General features: G+C 50.1%; 1 protein-coding gene across 1 annotated transcript in view; it reads left to right on the top strand.

The window, feature by feature from the left end:
* Positions 1-10,313: 10,313 nt before the first annotated feature.
* The window catches only part of HPCAL1 (hippocalcin like 1), a 116,602-nt gene continuing 104,588 nt past the window's right edge, over positions 10,314-22,327 (top strand). Inside the window, exon 1 of the mRNA XM_043469363.1 lies at positions 10,314-10,620. The gene's annotated coding sequence lies outside the window, so the exon portion shown is untranslated. The remainder of the gene's footprint in view (positions 10,621-22,327) is intronic.

Below are 22,327 nucleotides of genomic sequence, written 5' to 3'. Positions count from 1 at the left end.
CCTGGGCTTTATAACAATGTTTCCTCCGTGCCAAGAGCTCTTCTCTTAGGTTTGAGGGCTGCATTCCAAAAGGCTGAGGTTCCTGGCACTTTGACTTTTAGATTAGTCAGACAATCCCATAAGTCAGAATTAAATGAGGGTCAGGGGATACTATTTATGTTACTTTTTAAGGAAAACCATTTAAAGTCCAGGTAAGTACAGAGAATATCAAACATATACGCATCCCCAACAGAGTGGCTGTCAGGACATGGTGGCTTCATAGTTTTAGAAATAATGCATGTCTGTGCTCCAGTGGGTATGTGTGGATGTGAGAGTTGGACTATAAAGAAAGCTGAGCACAGAAGAATTGATGCTTTTGAACTGTGGTGTTGGAGAAGACTCTTGAGAGTCCCTTGGACTGCAAGGAGATCCAACCAGTCCATCCTAAAGGAAATCAGTCCTGAATATTCATTGGAAGGACTGATGTTGAAGCTGAAACTCCAATACTTTGGCCACCTGATGCGAAGAGCTGACTCATTTGGAAAGACCCTGACGCTGGGAAAGATTGAAGACAGGAGGAGAGGGGATGACAGAGGATGAGATGGTTGGATGGCATCACCGACTCGACAGACATGAGTTTGGGTAAACTCTGGGAGCTGGTGATGGACAGGGAAGGCTGGCATGCTGCAGTCCATGGGGTCAGAAAGAGTGGGACACGACTGAGCGACTGAACTGAACTGAACTGTGCTGGCGAAGCCTGCTTCATCACTCCAGTCTTTTTCCACCCTTCCCTGTCCCAGAAACAACCCTTAACGTGAATGAGTGGCATTCTCCTTCAGTCCATTTTGATACTTTTGCTATACTTATATACATTTACACAGATGTACACTGCATTGTATGTTTTAAATAAACCTAAACAATGATGTACCACAGTTTCCATGTTAATTCAGAAATATCTAGCTACTTGATGTTAACTGTCATTTATTTTATATTCCATCGTGTAAATATAACATGCTTCATTTACTCCTTCCCCCAAACGCCAGACACTGAGGCTGCTTTCAATTTTCATCCTCCTTTGCTGCAGTGACGTTCTTGCACAAGGCCTTCTGGCTTCTGCACAGAGGTTTGGTTGGGGTGTATAAGCGGAGGGATGTTTGCCTCTCAGCTTTACTAGATGTTGCCAAACTGCCCTCTGAAGTGATTGCTGCAATTAACCCTCCTCCCCTGGGCATACTCAAGTCCCCCTGACTCAACCTTTTTCCCTACTTGGTGCCGTTAGGGAGGTAACCCTGTCTCGAAGTTGCTTTATTTTGTCTCAGCTGCTGAAGGGGTTGGACATCTTTCATTTTGGCCACTTGGACTATTTCTCCTCTGTCAATTCCTTTTTCACTTCATCAGAGGATTTTGCTGTTCGAGTTTCTTTTGTTTTCAGTCTTTATTTATTTTTGGCTTCTCTGGGTCTTCGTTGCGGTGTGCAGGCAAGCGAGGGCTACTCTCCAGTTGCCGCATGTGTGTCTCTCACCGTGGCAGCTTCTCTTGTTGCAGAGCATGGGCTCTAAGCACATGCAAGTTTCAGTAGTTGGGGTTCACCGGCTTCGTTGCCCCTCAGCATGTGGAATCTTCCTGGACCAGGGGTTGTCCCCGTGTCCCCTGCATTGACAGGTGGATTCTTAACCACTGGACCACTAGGGAAGTCCCAAGTTTCTTTTTTTTTTTTTTTTAGTTCTACCAGTTTATTGCTACCAACCCATCTCCCTCCACCCTTGTGCACACATGCTCAGTCATGTAATCCCATGGACTTCAGCCCGCCAGACTCCTCTGTCCATGGACTTTTCCAGGCAAGAATACTGGAGTGGGCCAAGTTTCTTTTAATGTCATGTTCTTCCAATACAAAAAAAAAAAAAATAGGGGAAGAAAAAAGGAAAATAAAAAAAGAAAGAAAGAAGTGTAGCCTCACAGTCATGTGAGGCCATGGGGAGAAAATCTCATGTAGGAGGCTACGACGGGATCTAGCTCCACCTGGAAGTTATTATCTGTATGATTTGGGGCAAATGTCTTCCGCTCTGATTTTTAAATTTATTCATTTTTCAAGTGTACAATTCAGTGGTTGAAAGTATATTCACAAGATTGCACAGCCATCATCCCTATGTAATTCCAGAAAGAATTGCCCATGAGAAGTCAGTTTTCCTCCATTTTCCTCAATTCTCAGACTCTGGCAACCACTAACCTACTATCAGTCTCTATGGATTTGCTTATTCTGGACATTTCCTAGAGTGTGTTAAAATCAGCATGATGTTTTCAAGGTTCAACATGCTGTAGCATGTATTAGCGCATCATTTCTCGTTAGGGCTAAATAATATTCCACTATTATGGATAAACTACATTTTTCTTTTCTTTCTTTGTTTTTTGGCCACATTGTGCTGCAAGACTTGTGGTAACTTAGTTCCCTGATCAGGGATTGAACCCAGGCCCTCAGCAGTGGAGTGCAGAGTCCTAGCCACTGGACCACTGGGGAATCCCCAAGATCATATTTTATTTATCCATTCCTCAGTAGATGGACTTTTGGGTTATTTCTACTTTGTAGATGTTATAAATAATGCTGCTATGAACATTCATGCACAAGTTTTGGGGTAAACATTTATTTTCAATTTTCTTGGTTATATGCTGGGGTATAGAATTGCTGGGTTGTATGGTAACACCTGGACTTTCCAGGTAGCACAGTTGGTAAAGGATTCGTCTGCCAATGCAAGAGATGCAAGAGATGTGGGCTGGATCCCTGGGTCAGGAAGATCCCCTGGAGGAGGAAATGGCAACCCACTCCAGTATTCTTGCCTGGAAAATTCCATGGATAGAAGAGCCTGGTAGGTTACAGTCCATGGTTCGCAAAGGGTTGGATACAACTGAGTGTGAACACACACACACACACACGCACACACACACGTAACTCTATGTTTAACTGTTTGAAGAACTGCCGAACTGTTCTCCACAGCCATCACACCATTTTATACCACCTCCTCCATTCCCACCAACACTTATTGTCCATCTTTTTACAGCAACCTTAGCGAGTGTGGAGTAGTCTCACTGAGGTTTTGATTTGTACTCTCCTGATGACTAATGATGTTGATCATCTTTCTTTATGTGTGCTTATTGGTCTTATGTATATTTTCCTTGGGGAAACAGGCATTCAAACCCTTTGCCATTTCTAAATTGAGTTGAAATTTTATTGTTGAGTGGTAAGAATTCTTTTTATCTCCTAAATAGAAGTTCTTTATCAGATATTTAATTTGCAAATATTTTGTTCCATTTTGATGGCTGTCTTTTCATGTTCTTGCAAGTGTCCTTTGAAGCACAAAAGCTTTTAATTTTGATGATGTCTAACCTGTCAGCCTTTCCTTTGGTTGTCAGTGGCTTGGGGCTGTAGCTAAGAAAACATCGCCTGATCCAATCAAAAAGAGTTATGCTTACGTTTCCTTCTAAGAGTTTTATAGTTCTAGCTCTTACATTTAGGTCTTTGATCCATCCTTTTTTATTTTTATTTTTCCTTTTTAATTTTTTTTACGAGGTTCATTTATTTATTTATGTTTGGTTGTGTTGGGTCTTTGTTGCTGCACATGGGTTCTTTCTAGCTGTGGTGAGTAGGACTACTCTCCACTGTGGTGGCTTCTCTTGTTGCAGAGCATGGGTTCTAGACTGCTGACTCAGTAGTTATGGTGCCCGGGCATCGTTGTCCCTCCTAAAGTGCAATCTTCCGGACTGGGAACTGAACCCGTGTCTCCTGCACTGGTGGGCAGATTCTTTTTCACTGAGCCGTGGTAAATAATGGAGCTTCCATCAAATGGAAGCTCCTTTGATCCATTCTGAGTCAAACTTTTGTAAATGGTGGGAGGTAGGGGCCCAACTTCATTCTTTTTCAATTTGGCTACCTAGTTGCTCCAGTACCATTTGTCAAAATGACTATTGAGCACTTGAATTGCAGCTAATCTGAACTGAGGTGTGCTATAAACAGGATGCATGCTGAATTTCAAAGGCTTAGTGTGAAATAAAAAGAATGCAAAATATATCACCATAACGTTTAGACGAATTACATGTTGAAGTAATAGTTTTTTAATAGATTGAATTAAATAAAACATATCATTAAAATTCATTTCATCTGTGTCGTTTTACTTTCTAAAACGTGCCTACATATGTGGGTTGTGCCCTCTTCCTGTCGGGATTTGGACAATGTTGGCTTGGAAGAAGAAATAAAAGACAGAAAGGGCTGTGGAGGTGTTCCTTCCGCCCCACGTTAGTCGTGGAATTGTTTCAGGCAGACACCTATCCTCCTGCTTCGGGCATGGACCAATTTCTCAGGCACCAGGAACTCTGTTTCCCAGAGAAGAAGCCATTAGGAGCAGAGCTGGAAAGGCAAGCAGCTTTTTCCGGTTTGAACTGGTTTGAAACAACGGTCAAAGCCACTATTTGTGTCTGGCTTCAGGTTTTGTGCTTTCGATCGAGCCTTATGCAGCCAAACAGACTCTGGGCTGCTCCCCTCCTCCTTCACCAATATAGAAAAGATGTCAGCCCAGGGCTGGGGGCTTTGGCTTTACCTTAGGGGGCCGGCAGACTGTGGACGCGAGCTCCCTCCGGTAATGGGTAATCATGACATCCACTGGCGGGTGGCACCTGGACACACGGCCTGGTCCATCCTGCTCTGCAAACCCACAGTAAGCATCTGCCCTGGGGGCTCCAGATGAGCCTGCCCACCTCTCCTGGTGGGGCCACTGCCTCAAGATCGACACGCTTGGTCCCCGGCCTGCACTGGAACACGGGGCAAAGCCACTTCCCATTCTGCAGCACACGTGGGCCCCTTTCCTGTAGCTGCCTGAGGGCAGAGCTCCCGTGAGGATACAGCTTAGGGACGGTAGGTGTCTGGTCCATGCAACACAGCGAACATGCGTTGGAACTGGAATCAGGACCCAGGTCTCCTGACAGTCACTGCACAGTTTTCTTTACACCTTTGTTCTCAGTCAGCCAGGCTTCACGGTGATGATACCTAAGCCGATGAAGGGAAGGTACTGATCATTTATTGAGTTTCTCTCCTACCATAGGCTCTGTACACACATCACCTCTTTTAGTCCAAGGGAGGCATTAATATCCACATTTTACAAATTAGGAAATCAGAACCCTGGATTCTGGATTAGGGCTCCATTAGGGTGGTTGAACAGAGTGTTCTAGGATTGTTAAAGGAGAGAGAAGGAAAGAAAGAGGAGTCAAGGAGGGAGGGATTAATTTTTTTTTTTAACACATTCAATGTTGCTCATTTAAGCCTGTCAACCTCCCCAATGAGAGATTCAGTGAATTTAAGGAATCTCCCAGGAATTCCCTGGAGGTCCCATGATAAGGACTCCGTGCTCCCACTGCAGGGGACACAGGTTCGATTTCTGGTTTGAGAAGACTTCCACACGGTCCTGACGAGGGTGGCTGCAGGAACCTGGAATCCCATTGACTTCCCTCTGCTCCTCAGAGCCTGCCTTTGGTGATGATAGGAGAGGAGTCGGCCCCGAGCCCTCACAGCAGACAGGCTCCCTTCCACACCCTTATCCTGCTCCTTAGAAGCTTGGGGAGGGCTCAGGGAGCAGGGTTAGAGGCCGATACACTGCTCAAGGACCAGAATGAGGTCCTGAAAGCCCCTGGTCCTGAGATTGGGGTCTGGCTCCCAGCCCTGGGATTAGAGAGGGACAGCAGGGCAGATGGATGGGAAACAGAAGATGGGAAGATACGCAAGGCATGTCTGAGGCAGCTCAGGGGATCATATCAGAAGACCCCAGATTAGGGGCCCTGCAGAACACACGGTCATTTCCCACAGCTCAGGAGGCCAGAAGTCCAAGAAGGAAGCGTCAGTTGATTCAGAGTCTGGTGAGGACTCTTTTCCTGGCTTGCAGATGGCCTCCCTCTTGCTGTGTCCTCACATGGCCTCTAGGGACAGAGGGAGAGATCACATTCTCTCCTGTTCTTCAAGGCCACTAACCCGAAGGGATTAGGATCCTAGCTTTATGACCTCATTTAATCTTAGTTATCTCCTAAAAGGCCTAGCTTCAAAAACAGGAACTTTGGGGGTGTTAGGGCTTCAGGATATCAATTGCAGGGGGTGGGGGGAACCTGATTCAGTGCTGAGAAGGGTGGTTGCTCTAGGGGAAGGGACACTCTAGTTTGTCTTGACCACCGCCCCAGAGCTTGCAAGGATAAAAGAGAAAGGGAGACCCATCGCGATGTGCCCTCGAGTCACATTCCCTGGGTGACCCCAAAGGTCGCAGCATCCGCCTCAGGGGCTGTCACGAACACTGGTGGACCTCAGGGATAAGCTAGATGGTCTAAGGATTCATTTCCACACCTCTGATCACTGCTGACCAGAGGCAGAATCCAGTGATCCTTTTTGCTGGTGCTGCCAGCCAGTGCTCTGCCTATTTCCTCTGCTTTGAGCTTCCGGGGTCAGGAGAAGAGCGGGCAGCCAGAGGAGCCACCTCGCCCACTCTGTTCCACATCCTAATTACAAGTGAATCAAAAGAGGACCTGGAAACATGCTAGCCTCCGCTTTCTCAAACATTTAGGAATAGGGGTTTGTGAGCTAGAACTTCATTTATTTGAAACAACCTCCCTAGTAAGACACGCACTCAAGTTCAGCAAAGTACTACAAATAGTTTATTTAAGTAGAATTTTTTTTTCCCAATGCCTATGTGGGCCCAGCACAGTAACATTTTGAATTGGCTTTAAACCTGGCTATCACTGATTGTATATGCAACGTTGGAGACCTCATTTCTCTAAGCAGAGGTGTCCTCATCTATAAACTGGGGAAAGAATCTCAAGAATGTTAGAGATAGCATATGTAAGAGTGCTTCAAAAACAACATCATACCCCAGACACAGGACACAAATTTATGAATACCAAAAGGCAAAGGGGGTGGGGAGGGATAAGTTAGGAGTTTGAAATTAGCAGATGCGTGTTGCTACATATAAAACAGATAACCAGCAAGGACCTACTATACAGCACAGGGAACTATACTTTTTAAAAACCTAAAAAGGAAAAGAATCTGAAAAAGGATTTTATATATATATATATATATATATATATATATATATATATATATATACACACACACACACACACACACACACACATATATATATACACACACACACACATACACATATATGTATATGTATGTATATACACATAAGGGCTTCCCAGTGGAAAAGAATCCGCCTGCCAATGCAGGAGACACAAGAGATGCAGTTTCAATCCCTGGGTCAGGAAAGTCCCCTGGAGGAGGAAATGGCAACCCGCTCCAGTATTCTTGCCTGGAAAAATCCCATGGACGGAGGAGACTCCTGGGGTACAGTCCATAGGGTTGCCAAGATTTGGACACGACTGAGTCACTGGGAACAATATACACACATATATATATAACTGAGTCACTTCGCTGTATATCTGAAACACTGTAAATCAACTATAGTTCAATAAATTAAATAAAAAAGAAGACAGACTCTAAAAACAAATTTTGTACATACAAAATCGAATAGATGAAAATATTTAATATCTGTCTTATGCAGAAGGTAAATGGTAATCTTCATCTCCAAGGAGATCTTAGAAATAATAACAAAAAGGCAAGTATTTTGTAATAAAGGAAAAGAACTGAAAAAGAACACACACATATACTTGTGCTCTCAGCAGTGAAATCCTGACCACTGGACTGCGGGGGAATTCTCCGTACACCTGGAACTAACACAGAATTGTAAATCAACTACCTACTGACGTGAGAATGTAAGTTACCCTATCGTGTCCAGCTCTTTGTGACCTCATGGACTGTAGCCTGCCAGGCTCCTCTGTCCATGAAATTCTTGAGGCAATAATACTGGAGTGGGTAGCCATTCTCTTCTCCAGGGGATCTTCCCCACCCAGGGATTGAACCCTGGTCTCCCGCATTGCAGGCAGATTCTTTACTGTTTGAGCCACCAAGAAAGCCAAATCAACTACACCTCAATTTTAAAAAAGCACAAAACTAAGTCAAATATCATTAAGAATAATCAGAATCATTCCTGACTTGGAGTTTTCACAGCCATCGAGTGGAAGACAAATTATATGATACTTGTTATGGGTCCAATTGTTCTGCCATAAACATGTTGATGTCCTAACCCCCTGGTACCTGGAGTTGTGACCTTATTTGGAAATAGGGTCTTTGTAGTTGATTAAGTTCCTATAAAAGGGGAAACCTGGCCCAGGGACAGACACGCAGAGAGAAGGTGATGTGAAGATACAGGGAGAAGACAGCCACCTACAAGCCAAGAGACATCCGAAGCTACAGAAGCTAGGCAAGAGGCCTGTAAAGACTTTGGTCTCTGCTGAGAAGGAAAGATGGAGACCCTGGGTACCACAGCTGGCTCCGATGATGTCACCACAGCCCAGTACTCTTCCTGCTGTCATTAGAGCATTTTAACATTTATTTATTTATTTTGGTTGCACGGAGTCATTGTTGCTGTGTGTGGGCTTTCTCTAGGAAGAGTAGTTGGGGTTATTCTTCCTAGTAGTGCACGGGATTCTCATTGCGTGGCTTCTCTAGATGCAGAGTAGAGGCTCTAGGCAGGGGTCAGTGAGTGTGGCATGTGGGCTAAGTAGTTGTGGCTCCCAGGCTTTTTGCTTGGTGGCATGTGGAATTCTCCAGAACCAGAGGTCAAACCCGTGTCCCCTGCACTGGCAGGCAGATCCCTCCTGCAGTATTTAAGGCTTCACTTAGGGCCGCCTAAGAGACTTACTCCCTCCGGGTACAGTTTTGTCATTTGCCTGCAGAAAAAGGGGTCTGGGCTCAGACCACCTTGCCTGCTGGCCCCCCCGCCACCAGCCAATTCCCCCCAAAGCCACCCACCATCATTTCTCTCTGCAGCCTCCCGAGTGGTGGGGGTTCCACTCACCGTGCTTTTGTGGAGGAGGATTTGATGGAGATTTGAGTTTTCCCCTGGAGACGCTAGGAAGACAGTTTGTCTCAGCCTAACACTAAGGCCCAGCTCCACATTTATGGCTGTTTCTGTGGTTACCTTTCTTCGGGGATGTTTGGGGTGGGTGGTGATGGTAGAGGTGGGGGCGTGTGCATATCTGCTCTTCTAGAACCCAGATTTTCTGAAGCCACTGGCAGGGTGCCTTGGGAGGCACAGACCCCCATTTTTGCCTGCTAGCTGCTCACCACACGGCAGGCAGACGGGAAAGTCTGCAGGAAACACGGGTCCACCTCCCCCTGAGACCTAGGGGCTCTCAGCCCAGAGGACGAGATGGCAACCAAGCCCCTTCTTCAGCAGAGACCGAAGACCCACAGAATGTCAGGGAGGGAGGAGCCAGAAGAAGCCTGCTCCTGTCCATTTTACAGGTGGGGAAACCGAGGCTGAAGGAGTCCAAGTCAAGTCAGTGAAAGTCACTCAGTCGTGTCCGACTCTTTGTGACCCCATGGACTGTACAGTCCATAGAATTCTCCAGGCCAGAATACTGGAGTGGGTAGCTGTTCCCTTCTCTAGGGGACCTTCCCCACCCAGGGATCAAACCCAGGTTTCCCGCATTGTGGGCAGATTCTTTACCAGCTGAGCCACAAGGGAAGCCCAAGAATACTGGAGTGGGTAGCCTTTCCCTTCCCCAGGGGATCTTCCCAACCTAGGGAAGATCCAACCCAGGGATCCAACCCAGGTCTCCCTCAATGCAGGCGGATTCTTTTACCAGCTGAGACACCAGGGAAGCCGGAAGGAGTCCAAGGGACCTGTCCAAACAGCCTCGAGTCAGCAAAGGCCACCAGAACTGGAACCCAGGCCTCCCTCCGCCAGGCCCCCGGGCTCCTTCCCTGAACCATACGCGGGAAGGTTGGGGCCATCTGCTTACAGGATGGGCAGGGGGGTGGTACCAGAAGGGGCCTGGCCGGCGGCCTGGGGCGACTTGAGAGGCTTCTTCCCCGTCCTGGGCCACCGGGGCCGCACTTCCTGGCAGAGAACCCGGGAGGACGCGGGGCGGGCCTCTCCCGGGCACCGCCCCACAGGCCTCTCCCTTACTCTCAGGCCAGGGGCCAAAGGTTAGGAAGGCGGAGCTGGCGCTTGGTTCCGCCCCCTACCTGGAGATCCACGCGGGGCAGCAAGGGGTCGGCGTGGAGAGGGCGGGGGCGGGGCGCGGCAGGGTCAGAAGCGGGGGGCGGTTACAGCTGGGGTGGGACCAACGTGGGTTGGTGGGCGGGGTTAAATGGAGGGGCGTGGCCGAGCGGGGGCGGGTCTGCAGGAAACTTGAGCTCGCGCCCCGCCTCCGGCCCCCGCCTCCGGGCCCCGCCTTCGCGTCCCCTTCCTTCCCGGGGCTGGCGGGCGGGCCGCGGCGACTGCAGGCGGCGGACTGGCGGCTCTGCGGACGCGCGGGCGCCTCCACCTCGCTCCCTCCCTCTCTGCCGGCTTCCTTTTGTCTTTCTGCGAGGCGATGAGCGCAGGGCCAGCGCGGCGGCTGCGGGCGCACGGAGGCCCGCGCTCCTAGGCACCCCTTCCCTGGCCTCGGCGCGCCAGTCCCTCGCAGCGGCCCGTGCCCGCCCCCAGTGCCGGCGGCGCGGAACTTGGGCTCGGGGAGCTCGACAGATCGCGTCCTGCGACGGAGCAGGTAGGAAAGGGGTTGGGCTGCGGGTAGTGCGGGGCGTGTGCTGCGGTCGGGCTCTCTGCGTGTGTGTGTGTGCGTGTGTGTGCTTGTGTGCGCGTGTGCCGGCGGTGATTGTGTTTCTCTGCGCTGTGGAGTTGTGGTTGACTGAGTACGGCGGTGTGTCCCTGGAATGGCGTGTCCTCGTGGGGCATCCGTGTGTGCAGCTGGAATCGGCACATTTGGGGGCTGCGTTTGTGGAATCGTGTCGGGGCGCAGTTGCTGGTGGGGACCGGTGCGCGGAGTGTGTATCGTGTGTGAGCGACTGTGCGTGTCGGGGTGCGGATGGGCAAGGTGGGCGTGGGCGGACCAGACCCGAGCGCAGAGCCGCGCGGGTCCCGGCCGGCCAGCGCAGTGCGGAGCTACAGACAGAGCAAGGATCCGAGGCCCGGGGTGGGGGGTGGCTAGCCCGGGCTTCGGGGACAGCCGGGCGACCCCCACCCGGGGACAGGTCCGCGCGGTCCACGTGAGTCGCCTGTGCCCTCTGGCCAGGGGAGGGGGCCGGCTCGGCGGCCATCTGCTCGCCCCTTCCCAGGCGGAGGGGCGGCGGGCAGAGCCCTGCGGCGGAGTTAGAAGCCGGGGCATCGCGGGGACTCGCGCCCGCGCCACCTGTGCCAGATACGCCACCATCCCGGATCGCGGTTTTCTTATCAAATGGGGACAGTTCCCCCCTCCCTCGGGGTCTGTCGTGACGGTTAAAATGAGAAACACTGTAGCTCTCTCTCGTTCGGCCGAGTGCCGGGCACACAGTAGGTGTTATGTTAACTGGATTAGCGTCTCACTTTAAAAAAAATCCTTTCTTTCCCCCTTTATCGTGGGAGAGGCTCCTGTTCACACACCCCCACCCCCGCCCCGTGTGTCGTGTGCTTCTCCCGCCGCCCTAACTTAACCATGAAGCTCGGAGACCCGAGAAAGTTTAGGCGGCCGGCGGTGCCGTCTCCCCGCCTCTGCTCCGGGCCGGCGCCGCCTGGAAGGTGTAGGAGCGCGCAGCGCCGGGCGCCCGCCCTTCTCCAGCCGCTAAGCCTGGCGCGCCCGAGCGGGGGTCCCTCTCCTGGCCGAAAGCAGAGGCTGCGGGAGTCGGGAGCCCTTTTGTTCAACAAGTGCCTACTCCCCGGGGGCGTGCGGATCTGCCATCTGGGAGCCCAGCAGTGAGAAAGTGGCACTCGCCGCAGAGACGCATCTCGGGCTCCCGGGGCACCCCTGACCAGGCCTGGTCACGCGGAAGGCTGCCCCCTTTTCCTCCCCGCCAACATCCACTCCCCCCTAGAGGAGCATGATTGTCAGGATGGCGAGTCCTGCCTTGGGCGCTGGCATCGAACGCCCTACGTTCTCCACCCCCCCCCAACCCCCCAATCCCTTCTCCCTTTGATCAGCCTTGTGCAGGAAGCTGAGGGTCTGCGTGGGACTCTTTTCTCCTAGTCCCACGCCTTAATTTTTAGTGTTTAGTGCGAAACCTGGTGCTCATTGAACTGCAGTGACTGTGCACGCAGCTCTAACCAGCATTCGCTTTCAGGCGGAGTCCGGCCAGCCACACCAGAGCGCTTGCTCAGACCCAGCACGGCCAGCTGGCCAGGGCTGCTCTGCCGCCTGCCTTCTGCCATAGCCCGGGATTCCTCCCTTTCATTTCTAGTTTCTTCCTCTCAGGACCCTTCTCAGACGGGAAAAAAAAAAACCAACCCCCAAAATACAACTTTCACCAAGGGAGCAGCAGACCTCATGGTACATGTGGTTCTCAAAATGAAACGCTGGCATGGAGTGGGCAGGGGCTGCGCTTGGGTCCGGGTGCCTTTCCAACTGTCCAGTGCTCTTGGCTGGTGTTCTCAAGGAAGCTTCCGCAGGCTTCTATGACACAGGAGCAGAAACCTCTGGCTCGGTTCCTTTGGTCTGCCTTCTGCTGGGACCCAAGCCCTGAGATCTCCACAGTGATTGCAGGCCAGGGGAACCGAATAATAAGCTAATTTGTCATCCTCAGTTGGTGTCAGGAGCACACTTAGAATGCAACCTGCTTTTCGTGTTTCCATAAAAAGATTTTATATCCTAGAGGAGAAGAAGACTCTTGATCTGTATCCTATTCTCATCCCCATAATCAGATTTCAACAATAATATTAAAAAAAAAAAAATCAGCCTCACTTTGCTTAGAAGACAGAGCAAAAGCTGGGATTTCCCCCTCCCCCCTAGTTAAAAGCAGCCCCTTTGTCTTAAGGAAAACAGTGTTATGGACTTAGATCTATTTCTGTTTCACTTTTGAAAGCGCCTGTAATTACTGAGCTCTTGAGGTTTTATTGGATAATGTGTTGGAAGGAAGGGCTAGGGATTCTGCCTCTCGCTTGCCTTGGGATGTGGTGCCATGTTCTCGCCTTGCCTGCTTCATTTGTGTTCCGATTTTTGTAAGTTGGGAAGCATACATCAATGTGTGATAATAATTTGGGAGACCTGGCTTTGGGAGTCAGATGCCCAGAAGAATAGAGATTTGCCCCGACACTAGCCAATGACCCACTCGTTTTCAACAAGCCCTTCTCTAGAGATACTCCAAGACAAATAAAAAGCTTGAACAAATTCCTTCAGGATTTCTCCTAAAGTCCCTTTCTGGCTGCAGGGCTGTGCAGAATTAGAAAAACAGAAGGTCAACAAGTGGGGTCTCATTGGCCCACACTCCCTAGCCCGAGCCTTGCACTCACCAAGCCCCCTTTCTACCTGGAGCTCCTGTGGCGTTTTGTCTGGTGCAGAGGTAGGGCTGTCATCCAGGGCTTGCAACTCCTGCCCTCAGGGCTCCGCACACATAATTTCAACATTCACATGAAATACAATGGTGAGTGTTTGCTCTTCGGAGTAGTCTGTCTTCCCCTTCCTCCAACAGGCCTTCCCCCAAACTTACTTAGGGTAAGACCTTGCCTTGCCCCTTTGGAAGTGGTGAGGTGCCATGGTCTGATAATCCAGGATACTAAATTAATAAGGAGCCCCAGAATTTATTTGGCACCAGAGAGTAAGCCTCCCGGCAGCTGACATTTTATCTAGGTTGAGGATTGGATTTGTATGAGAATTTAGCGTTCCGGGAAGACCTAAACTGTGCTTGTTTGTTGCAGGTTGATGCTTCCAGTTTATGAGTTGCCAGCCCAGACTTGATGGGGGATTATGTGTGTTTTGCTAGTTTGTCAGCCCCCTGATGTCATTGTGCTGGGGAAAGAGAGCCCTTGGAGGCTTAATCATACTCTACCTTGGGACTCACCATCCTCCTGCAGTCTCGTCGGATTCCTTGTATGTTTTCATGCCCACCTGCAAGGCTGCACATCTGTGCATCTCGTGTGGGTCTTATCCTCTTCCCTTTAGGCTCAGTTTCCAATCAGGATGACGGAGGGTAATCATGTATGGAGACAGCAGAGCGGACTTAGGGTCTTTCGGTGCCACTTGCCCCATGGAAAAAAACTCTTTCAAATCACTTTTCACCAAAAAGAAGAAAAAAAAAATGCGTTGAAATCTACTCATGTGGATTTCATGTAACTTCAGGTAATCCGTACGGTTTGATAGGTGGAACATGTATTAGGCACTGAGCAAGGTGCAAGTCTAAAGAATTTGTTAAAAAATTATCTGAAAAGCACAGTGAATCCTTTCAGAGAACCTTGCCTTGGCCATGCCGTTTCAAGTCAAATTGAATTTCAGAGGCAAAGCTTCACATCTTGGTGTTCGTGACACGTGACTAAGTAAAGACACTGTCTGAAAGGCCTCAGGCTCCCTCCCCTGCTGCATTGGGGTGGCCAAGATGCTTTCTTTTTACCGTTTCATTTGCCTTCAGAGGGGCTTCCCTGGTAGCTCAGCTGGTAAAGAATCTGCCTGCAATGCAGGAGACCTTGGTTCGATCCCTGGGTCGGGAAGATCCCCGGGAGAAGGATTAGGCTACCCATTCCAGTATTCTTTTATTTTTTTCCCACTCCAGTATTCTTGCCTGGAGAAGCTCATGGACAGAGGAGCCTGGCAGGCTACAATCCATAGGGTTGCAGAGTCAGACACAACTGAGAGACTTCCTCTTGCTGTACTTACATTCCTTCATAAGCTCAGTCACCCCTCTCCCCCACCCCCACTTGCTAATCCAGCTGCTGTGTTTTCTGGGTATTTGTTTCTTTTTAGAGTTTCAGGTACAACCCAGGTTGGCAGGAAGCCAGGAGACTGGGGTGGGCCTGCTTCATTAGATGAGAAGTCTTCTTTGAGGAGCTAGTGATGGGTTTCTGACCCTTGGCTAAGAAACACTCAGGATTGTTCAACTCTTACTCCTTGGATAAAGCCGCCATGATCCTGGACATAGGAAGAAAGTTTTGGGGTGTGTGTCCTTCCTCTTAGGGAAGTCTTCCCCGATTGCCTGAATACCCTGTTGTCCTAGCTAGTCTTCCCTTGCCGTGTGTCCCCTTCAGCAAGGGAGGTGTCCCCTTGGTCGGGCACCTGCTGTCGCCTCGGTGAGCTCTCCACCGCTCTGACCCAATGCTGTTGCGTGTGCTGCACACTTCATTGTTGTTCAGTTGCCAAGTCATGTCTGACTCTTTGCAACCCCATGGACGGCAGCACACCAAGCCTCCCTGTCCCTCACCATCTCCAGGTGTTTGCCCAAGTTCATGAACTTGATGCCATCCAACCATCTTGTCCTCTGTCGTCCCCTTCTCCTCCTGCCTTCAATCTTTCCCAGCATCAGAGTCTTAACCAATGATTCAGCTCTTCACATCAGGTGGCCAAAGTATTGGAGCTTCAGCATCGGTCCTTCCAGTGAGTATTCAGGGTTGGTTTCCTTTAGGATAGACTGGTTTGAAGTGCTCCATGCTACCCCACATCACAGCAGAGCCTAGAGTCCCTCCACACCTCCCACCCCACCCTGTGTTTCTGGGCCCTTCTCCCTTCTTTCTCCACCCATCTAATGGCTCAGCCCCCTGTTGCCCCACCCCTCTCCCCACCCCCATGCCTCTTCTTCCCAACACCCAGCCAAGCCTCATCCCTCAGACTGGAGCTTGGCTTGCATTCCTTTGCTGCAGGCACGCTGTCCTCAGGTCAGTTTTTCGATTTCTTCATCTCCTTTTCCACCCCCACGACCCCCCAGGTTCTTTCTCTTCTTCAGTGAAAGTGAAGTCACTCAGTCATGTCCGACTCTTTGCAATCCCATGGACTGTAGCCCACCAGGCTCCTCCATCCATGGAATTTTTCAGGCAAGAGTACTGGAGTGGGTTGCCATTTCCTTCTCCAGGGGTTCTTCCTGACCCAGGGATTGAACCCAGGTCTCCCGCATTGCAGGCAGACGCTTTACCGTCTGAGCCACCGGGGAAGCCCACTGCTAAACCCCTCCTGTAGTCTTGCTCCAAACCTGGCTCTGAAAGCTGGGCCTGGGCTGCATCCTGTCCAGAGAGCTTGGTTGCGGTTGTAGGGTGGGGAGACCATCCATGAGCCGGTAGAGTTGACAGGTGCCTGGAGGGCAGCTCCTGCCCTGGCCCCAGGCCTGGGGAGAAGCACCATTTAAGTTGCGGGATGAGGCAGCTTTCTGGAGGCAGGTGGGGGCCCAGGGAGGCTGGAAGTGGGACTCCGAAGGTGAGTCAGGCCGGTGGACACGGTGTCTTCCTTCTCCTGCCACCCAGACTTGATCCATTAAATTCCTACTTCAGTCTTTAAAGATTTTTTAAATTAACAGCTTTATTGAGGTATAATTTACATACCATAAAGTGTACCCATTTAAAGTATATTGTTCGATGGGACTTCCCTGGTGGTTCAGTGGTTAGGACTCCATGCTTTCACTGCCAAGGGCAAGGGTTTGCTCCCTGGTTGGGGAACTAAAGAACCCACAAGCCTCACTGTGCAGCCAGAAATCGTGTATTATTTTATACTTTTAAGTAAACTTACAGAGCTCTGCGACCGCCACCACAACCCAGTTTTAGAATGTTTACCTTGCCCGGAAGGCTCCCTCATGCCCGTAAGCTGTCACTCCCTGTTCCCACCCCTGGCCCTGGGCAATCACCCTCTGGCTTTCTGTCTCTTGATTTGCTTTTTCTTCGGGTCTTTGTAGATCTGGCTTGAGGGCCTCCTCCAGGAAGCCTTCTTGGAGTCTTCCAATTAGAATTGGCTTCTGAAGGAGCCAGTGCTCTCTCCCTGGGGGTTGGCGAGCTCTTGGAAGGAGCCTCAGGTCTCACTGGCCCCTTGTCTGTCACCTAGCACAGCGCCGGGCACCTGGGAGGCCCAGAGCATGTTGGCTGGCCTAAATGAAGTTGCCTGCCTTAAGTTTCTTGTGTGAACTCCTGAGTATCCAGCAAGGTATTGGAGTTTAAAGTACAGGGTGGTCTTCCCTGATGGTCCAGTGGTTACGAATTTGCCCTCCAATGCAGAGGACACTGGTTTGATCCCTGGTCTGGGAAGATCGCCCCTGCGCTGGGCCACTAAGGCCACGAGCCACAAATACTGAGCCAGCGTGCTGCAACTGCTGAAGCCCGTGTGCCCTAGAGCCTGCGCTGTGCTGTCAGAGAAGCCATTGCAATGAGAAGCCTACGCACCGAAACTAGAGAGTAGCCTCCACTCTCCGCAACTACAGAAGCGCCACCCTCCCACGCTGTGCATAGCAATGAAGACCCAGTGCAGCCAATAATAAATAATATAAATATTTAAAAAAAATTACAGTGTGTGTCATTTGTGCTGTGAGGCCCTGCTGAACACTAGATTGCTTCAGCAGGTACGTGTGAGGCAAGTGGGATCAAACCCAATTTTTGAAATGAAAACATGGAGGGAGAATGCCCAAAGCAGAAAATAGAGGAACCAAGAATTACTTTCTTTTCCACGCCTATTTGCTAAAACTGCCATCGCCTCTCAAGCAGTGTAAACTCCTTCATACCTGGTTCACATCTGACCAGGTAGTAGTGACTCAGTGTGAGTGTGAGACATGCAGAGAGGTCTCTTGGTCTGTAGATGGAGGGAGGCCCTGGGGGAGGGAGGGAATACTTGGATTTTCACGCCTTGTGCGTTTCAGAAGTTTCTTCTTGCATCCTTTTTGTTCTTTGAGCAAAGGAGCAGAAGAAGGAAACTTCATTTTATAAGTGTGCAGCCCAAGACACGGAAATTGTGTACCCAGTGTGTATGGGTCCACGTGGGTCTGGTGTGTAGACCCCCAGGTCACAAGTGTTCTCACTCCCCCACTGATGCAGAGAACTTTCACAGTGGACGATAGCGGTATCTTGTTTCTTCTTGAGAGATCGGAGTTGTTGCAGGAATGTCCCAGGGGAAAGGCCAGGGGTGGGGTCAGGTGGTGGGGTCGGAGTGGGGTCAGGTGGAAAGACCAGGGATGGGGTCAGGCGGATGGGGGTTCCGGTCCGTCTTTGCTCTGTGGTTTATTGGCCAAGTGAGGCTTTCTGAGCCTGAACGTACTCAGGAACAAGAAGGGGTTCTGGGCCCCCTGTCAGACAATCCATGAAGCCTGGATGTAGAAGACCCGTTGCGTCGGGTTGGTCACTTGTGTGCAGAAATGGAGGAGGCTGCAGCTCTTTCTTGGCACTGAGGATTTCTTTCCAAATTTGGTTTCATTAGGCACATTTTGACCCAGACTGAGGTCACCAGGCACGTGACGTGAGAGCCTGTGAATGTGAGTGGAAGGGAGCCAGGCGCGTGGGGGGACGGTGTGGGGGGGGTGTGTGTGTCATGATCTGGCATTTGGGGAGCTGCCACGTTGGATTGTCCCAGCTTGCATCTTCTGTAGAGTCTTTCAGGGTCCCTGATGCAGCCACGGTGACCCTGAACTTGAAAGGCTGAGACACACCTGCTCTCCCAATTCTCTTCCCCCTGGGGCGCTTGGAAAGCATTTGTTAGTTTGGACACGTGGGTGCCAATGGGCTGAAGGGGACCCCCAGCAACGTGGGCAGGACTGTGGTTCCAGCAGCCGTGGGTATGAATCACAGCGCCTTTTTCGCTCCATCAGCAAAACGCTTAGGTCTCTGCTTCCTTCCTGTGCTTAAAGAGGACTTTTCCAGAAAATAGAATTGACGGCAGCTCCCCACCCTTCCCTGTCACTCCCATCCTCTCTCTCTTCTCTGCTCTGTAATCTCCTTTTGGAGGGAAGTGAGAACCTCTCCGAATCAATTGCCTGGGTTTCTAGAGAAGTGAGAACCTCTCCGAATCAATTACCTGGGTTTCAAGACAATCGTGACAACGTCGTGCAATTTTCTGTATTTACGGGTGTGGCTGAGTCGTAGGGGGGCGGGAGGCGGTGTCCCCAAGGGGAGGGGGGACAGGACTGGTGGTAGGCTCGCCCTCTCTGTTCCTCCCAGCCCTCCCCAGAGCGTGGGGCGGCGGCAGAAGTCAGGCTTTATTAAAGATCCTTCAGTCACCGGTGCTGGTGCCACCACTGGTGACGCAGCCTGGGCAGCCTGGCACAGCGTCCAGGGGTGGGAGGCAGGACGTAGTGGCTGCTTCGGCTCATTTGGGGGTCTTTCTTCCTCCCGGTAAGTAAAGGCACAGGCAGGCCTGGGACAGATGCTGAGGCCCCCGCCCTTGCTGGCCAGAACTTAGGCTTTCTTATTCTCTGGGGATTACGTTTTCCTCTTCTTTCTCTCTAAAGACAGGATAAAGGATTGCGGCTTTTTATTAGCATATGTTCTAGGCGATTCACTATTATCTGACCTGAAAACAATATGGCCTTGGCTGATGGTTCTCAGAGCTAGCTGTAAAGTGAAAATTTAGGCATTTGGGAATTATTTTCAGCGTTGTTGGTGGGAGTAGGGGAGGGGAAGGTGTAGCACATGTAGGGGAATCTAGGTTCTCTGGACCGGGGACACTCAAGCAGGGTCAAGGTCTCACTGTGTTCCCCCCACTCATAGCTCCTTTCCCCATGTGTTGTCCTGGGCCAGTTGCCGGCTCTCTAGCTCAACCACATCATCCTGATCCATCACCATCACCATCCTGATCACTAGCATCACTATAACCATCATCATTACTCAGTCTCAGCATTGCTTCCCAGCCTTTGGCTGCTGCAGATCCTAGTCTGTTTCTGCTATACTAGCTGTTCTTTGGGGGATGCCCCCTCCTATTAGGGGGTTAATGAAGAGAGTTACGACAGGATGGTAGGCACAGAGCCCCCGAGTGGGTGGATGATGGAATGTTACTCTGAAAGTGGCCTTGGAGAATAACTAATCAGGAAGATGCTTAGAAAGATCTCATCTGTGATTATTAATTTTATGTGTCAGATTAAATTTTATTTTTTAATTTTATGTGACAAGGCTAAGAGATGCCCAGGTAGCTGGTAAAACATTATGTATGGGTATGTCTGTGAGGGTGTCTCTGAAAGAAATTAGCGTTTGATTCAGTAGATGTAGTAAAGAAGATGGTCCTCAGCAATGTGGGGAGGCATCAGCTAATCCACTGAGGGCTTGAGTAGAACAGAAAGACAGAGGAAGGGAGAATTGGCTCTTTCTCTTGAGCTAGCATGTCTTGGAGAAGGCAATGACAACCCACTCCAGTACTCTTGCCTGGAAAATCCCATGGACGGAGGAGCCTGGTAGGCTGCAGTCCATGGGGTCTCGAAGGGTTGGACATGACTGAGCGACTTCACTTTCACTTTTCACTTTCATGCATTGGAGAAGGAAATGGCAACCCACTCCAGTGTTCTTGCCTGGAGAATCCCAGGGACGGAGGAGCCTGGTAGGCTGCCGTCTATGGGGTCACACAGAGTTGGACACAACTGAAGTGACTTAGCGGCAGCATGTCTATCTTCTCCTGTCCTTGGACTTCAGTGTTGCTGGTTGTTGGGCCTTTGAACTTGAACTGCTGACTTTATTGACTCTCCGACTTGTACATGGCAGAGTCTAGGACTTCTTGGCCTCAAATTGTGTAAGCCAATTTCTATAATGAATCAATCTACATGTATAGAGAGTAGTCTCCCCTCATCTGTGGTTTCACTTTCCACAGTTTCAACTACCCATGCTCAACCATGGCGGAAAAATGTTAAATGGAAAATTCTAGAAAGGCACAACTCCCCAGTTTTGCATTTCGTGGTATTCTAAATGGCATAATGAAATCTCACACTGTCCCACTCTGTCCCCCTGGGATTCCCTGGCTCAGTGATCCAGGACCAACCAAAGCAGATGACCCTCCTCCTGACACATCATCAGGTCAATAGAGGCCTAATGTAACATCTCAATGCATATGTCATTCACTGACTTTATCTTGTGTAGGCATTTTATCATTGCATGTCATCACAAGAAGGATGAGTACAGTATAACACGATATTTTGACAGAGAAAGAGAGATCCTATTCACATAACTTTTATTCCAGTGAATTGTTATAATTGTTCTATTTTATTATTAGTTATTGTTGTTTATCTCTTACTGTGCCTAATTTATAAACTTCATCTTAGGGGTATTTGTATAGGAAAAAAATATAGCATATATAAGGTTCAGTACTGACTGCAGTTTTAGGCATCCACTGGGGGTCTTGGAATGTATCCCTCTCTGATAAGGGGGACTAGTGTATGTGTGTGTACACACACAGACATACACACACGTATGTGTGTGCATGCACAAGATACAAGATGTATGCTTATGTGTCTAACCAGAGGGCCCTGGCTGATTCACCGCTCATTCTTTCAGGCCCAGTGGGGAGCCAGTGTTACCCTTGCCCCTCCTGGGAGGACAGCTCAGGCTCCCAGGTGTGTTCTCCAGGGCCTTTGCCGATGAGCATCTCCAGGACCTGAGCTCACAGATCGAGTACTGAGCTGTCTGCTTCTCCCCGGGCAGACCTGTGGATTTCTTCTCCGTGGTGCCCCCATTCCTGGCACTGAGCCTGGGATACAGTGGATGTCCAGATGTGTGGCTGAACCATCATCCTCTTCTCTCAGCTGTAGGGTGGTGGGTGAATTGAATTATTTAAAACTTGGCACCTTGGCTATAGGGCCTCCTTGGCAGGCCTGAATGTGTGATTGGGTGGTTCAGTGCACCGATGCTGCTTTCCGTGCAGTCTCTCGTGGCAAGTGTTTTATACTTTCATGAAAACTGCAGGACAGTGCTCTGAAAGGCACTGTGGCTTCTTGGGCTGATGGAGAGAAACCACCCCACCCTCCCATCCTGTTATTGTCTGGTTTTCACTTGGTGTGAGCGGTTTTTCCTCTCCAGATCTCAGTTTCCTCATTTGTCAAAGCAGCTCGGGGCTAGATAGCCTCTAAATTCTCTGCCAACTCTACAAACCAGGAAAAAATGCTTAAAAATGTAAATATGAAGGACTTCCCTGGCAGTCAAGTGGTTAAAACTCTGCACTTCCACTGCAGGGGATATTGTTTGATCTCTGGTCGGGGAACTAAGATCCCACATGTCTCAGGACATACGCCCGACTAGAGAGGCCCACACACTGCAAGGAAGAGTCAGCCCCCTCCAAACAAACAAACAAACAAAAACCTCTTAGGAAACAGATGCAACTGCTATGTGAGGAGCTGGCATTACCATTCAGAGAGACTGAAAATACTGAAGAACACATTTGTGGAGCACAAACTAGAAGGAAGGGGCCGGGCAGAAGGTATGGGATTAGGGAGAGGACTTCTGTGTATTTCATCCATCCACCCATCCATCCATCCATCCATCCAAGGCGTTTTTATAACTTCCTGTGCCCGGGATGGTGCCATGTCTTAAGGAAACTGAAACGATTAAGAAGACAAGGACTCCTGGCACCGAGGAGGAGCCTG

The sequence above is a fragment of the Cervus canadensis genome, chromosome 5 (genome assembly GCF_019320065.1).
Source record: "Cervus canadensis isolate Bull #8, Minnesota chromosome 5, ASM1932006v1, whole genome shotgun sequence".
Lineage (NCBI taxonomy): Eukaryota > Metazoa > Chordata > Mammalia > Artiodactyla > Cervidae > Cervus > Cervus canadensis.
Note: the sequence above shows the minus strand (reverse complement) of the source record. Positions and strands in the feature narration are given on the sequence as shown.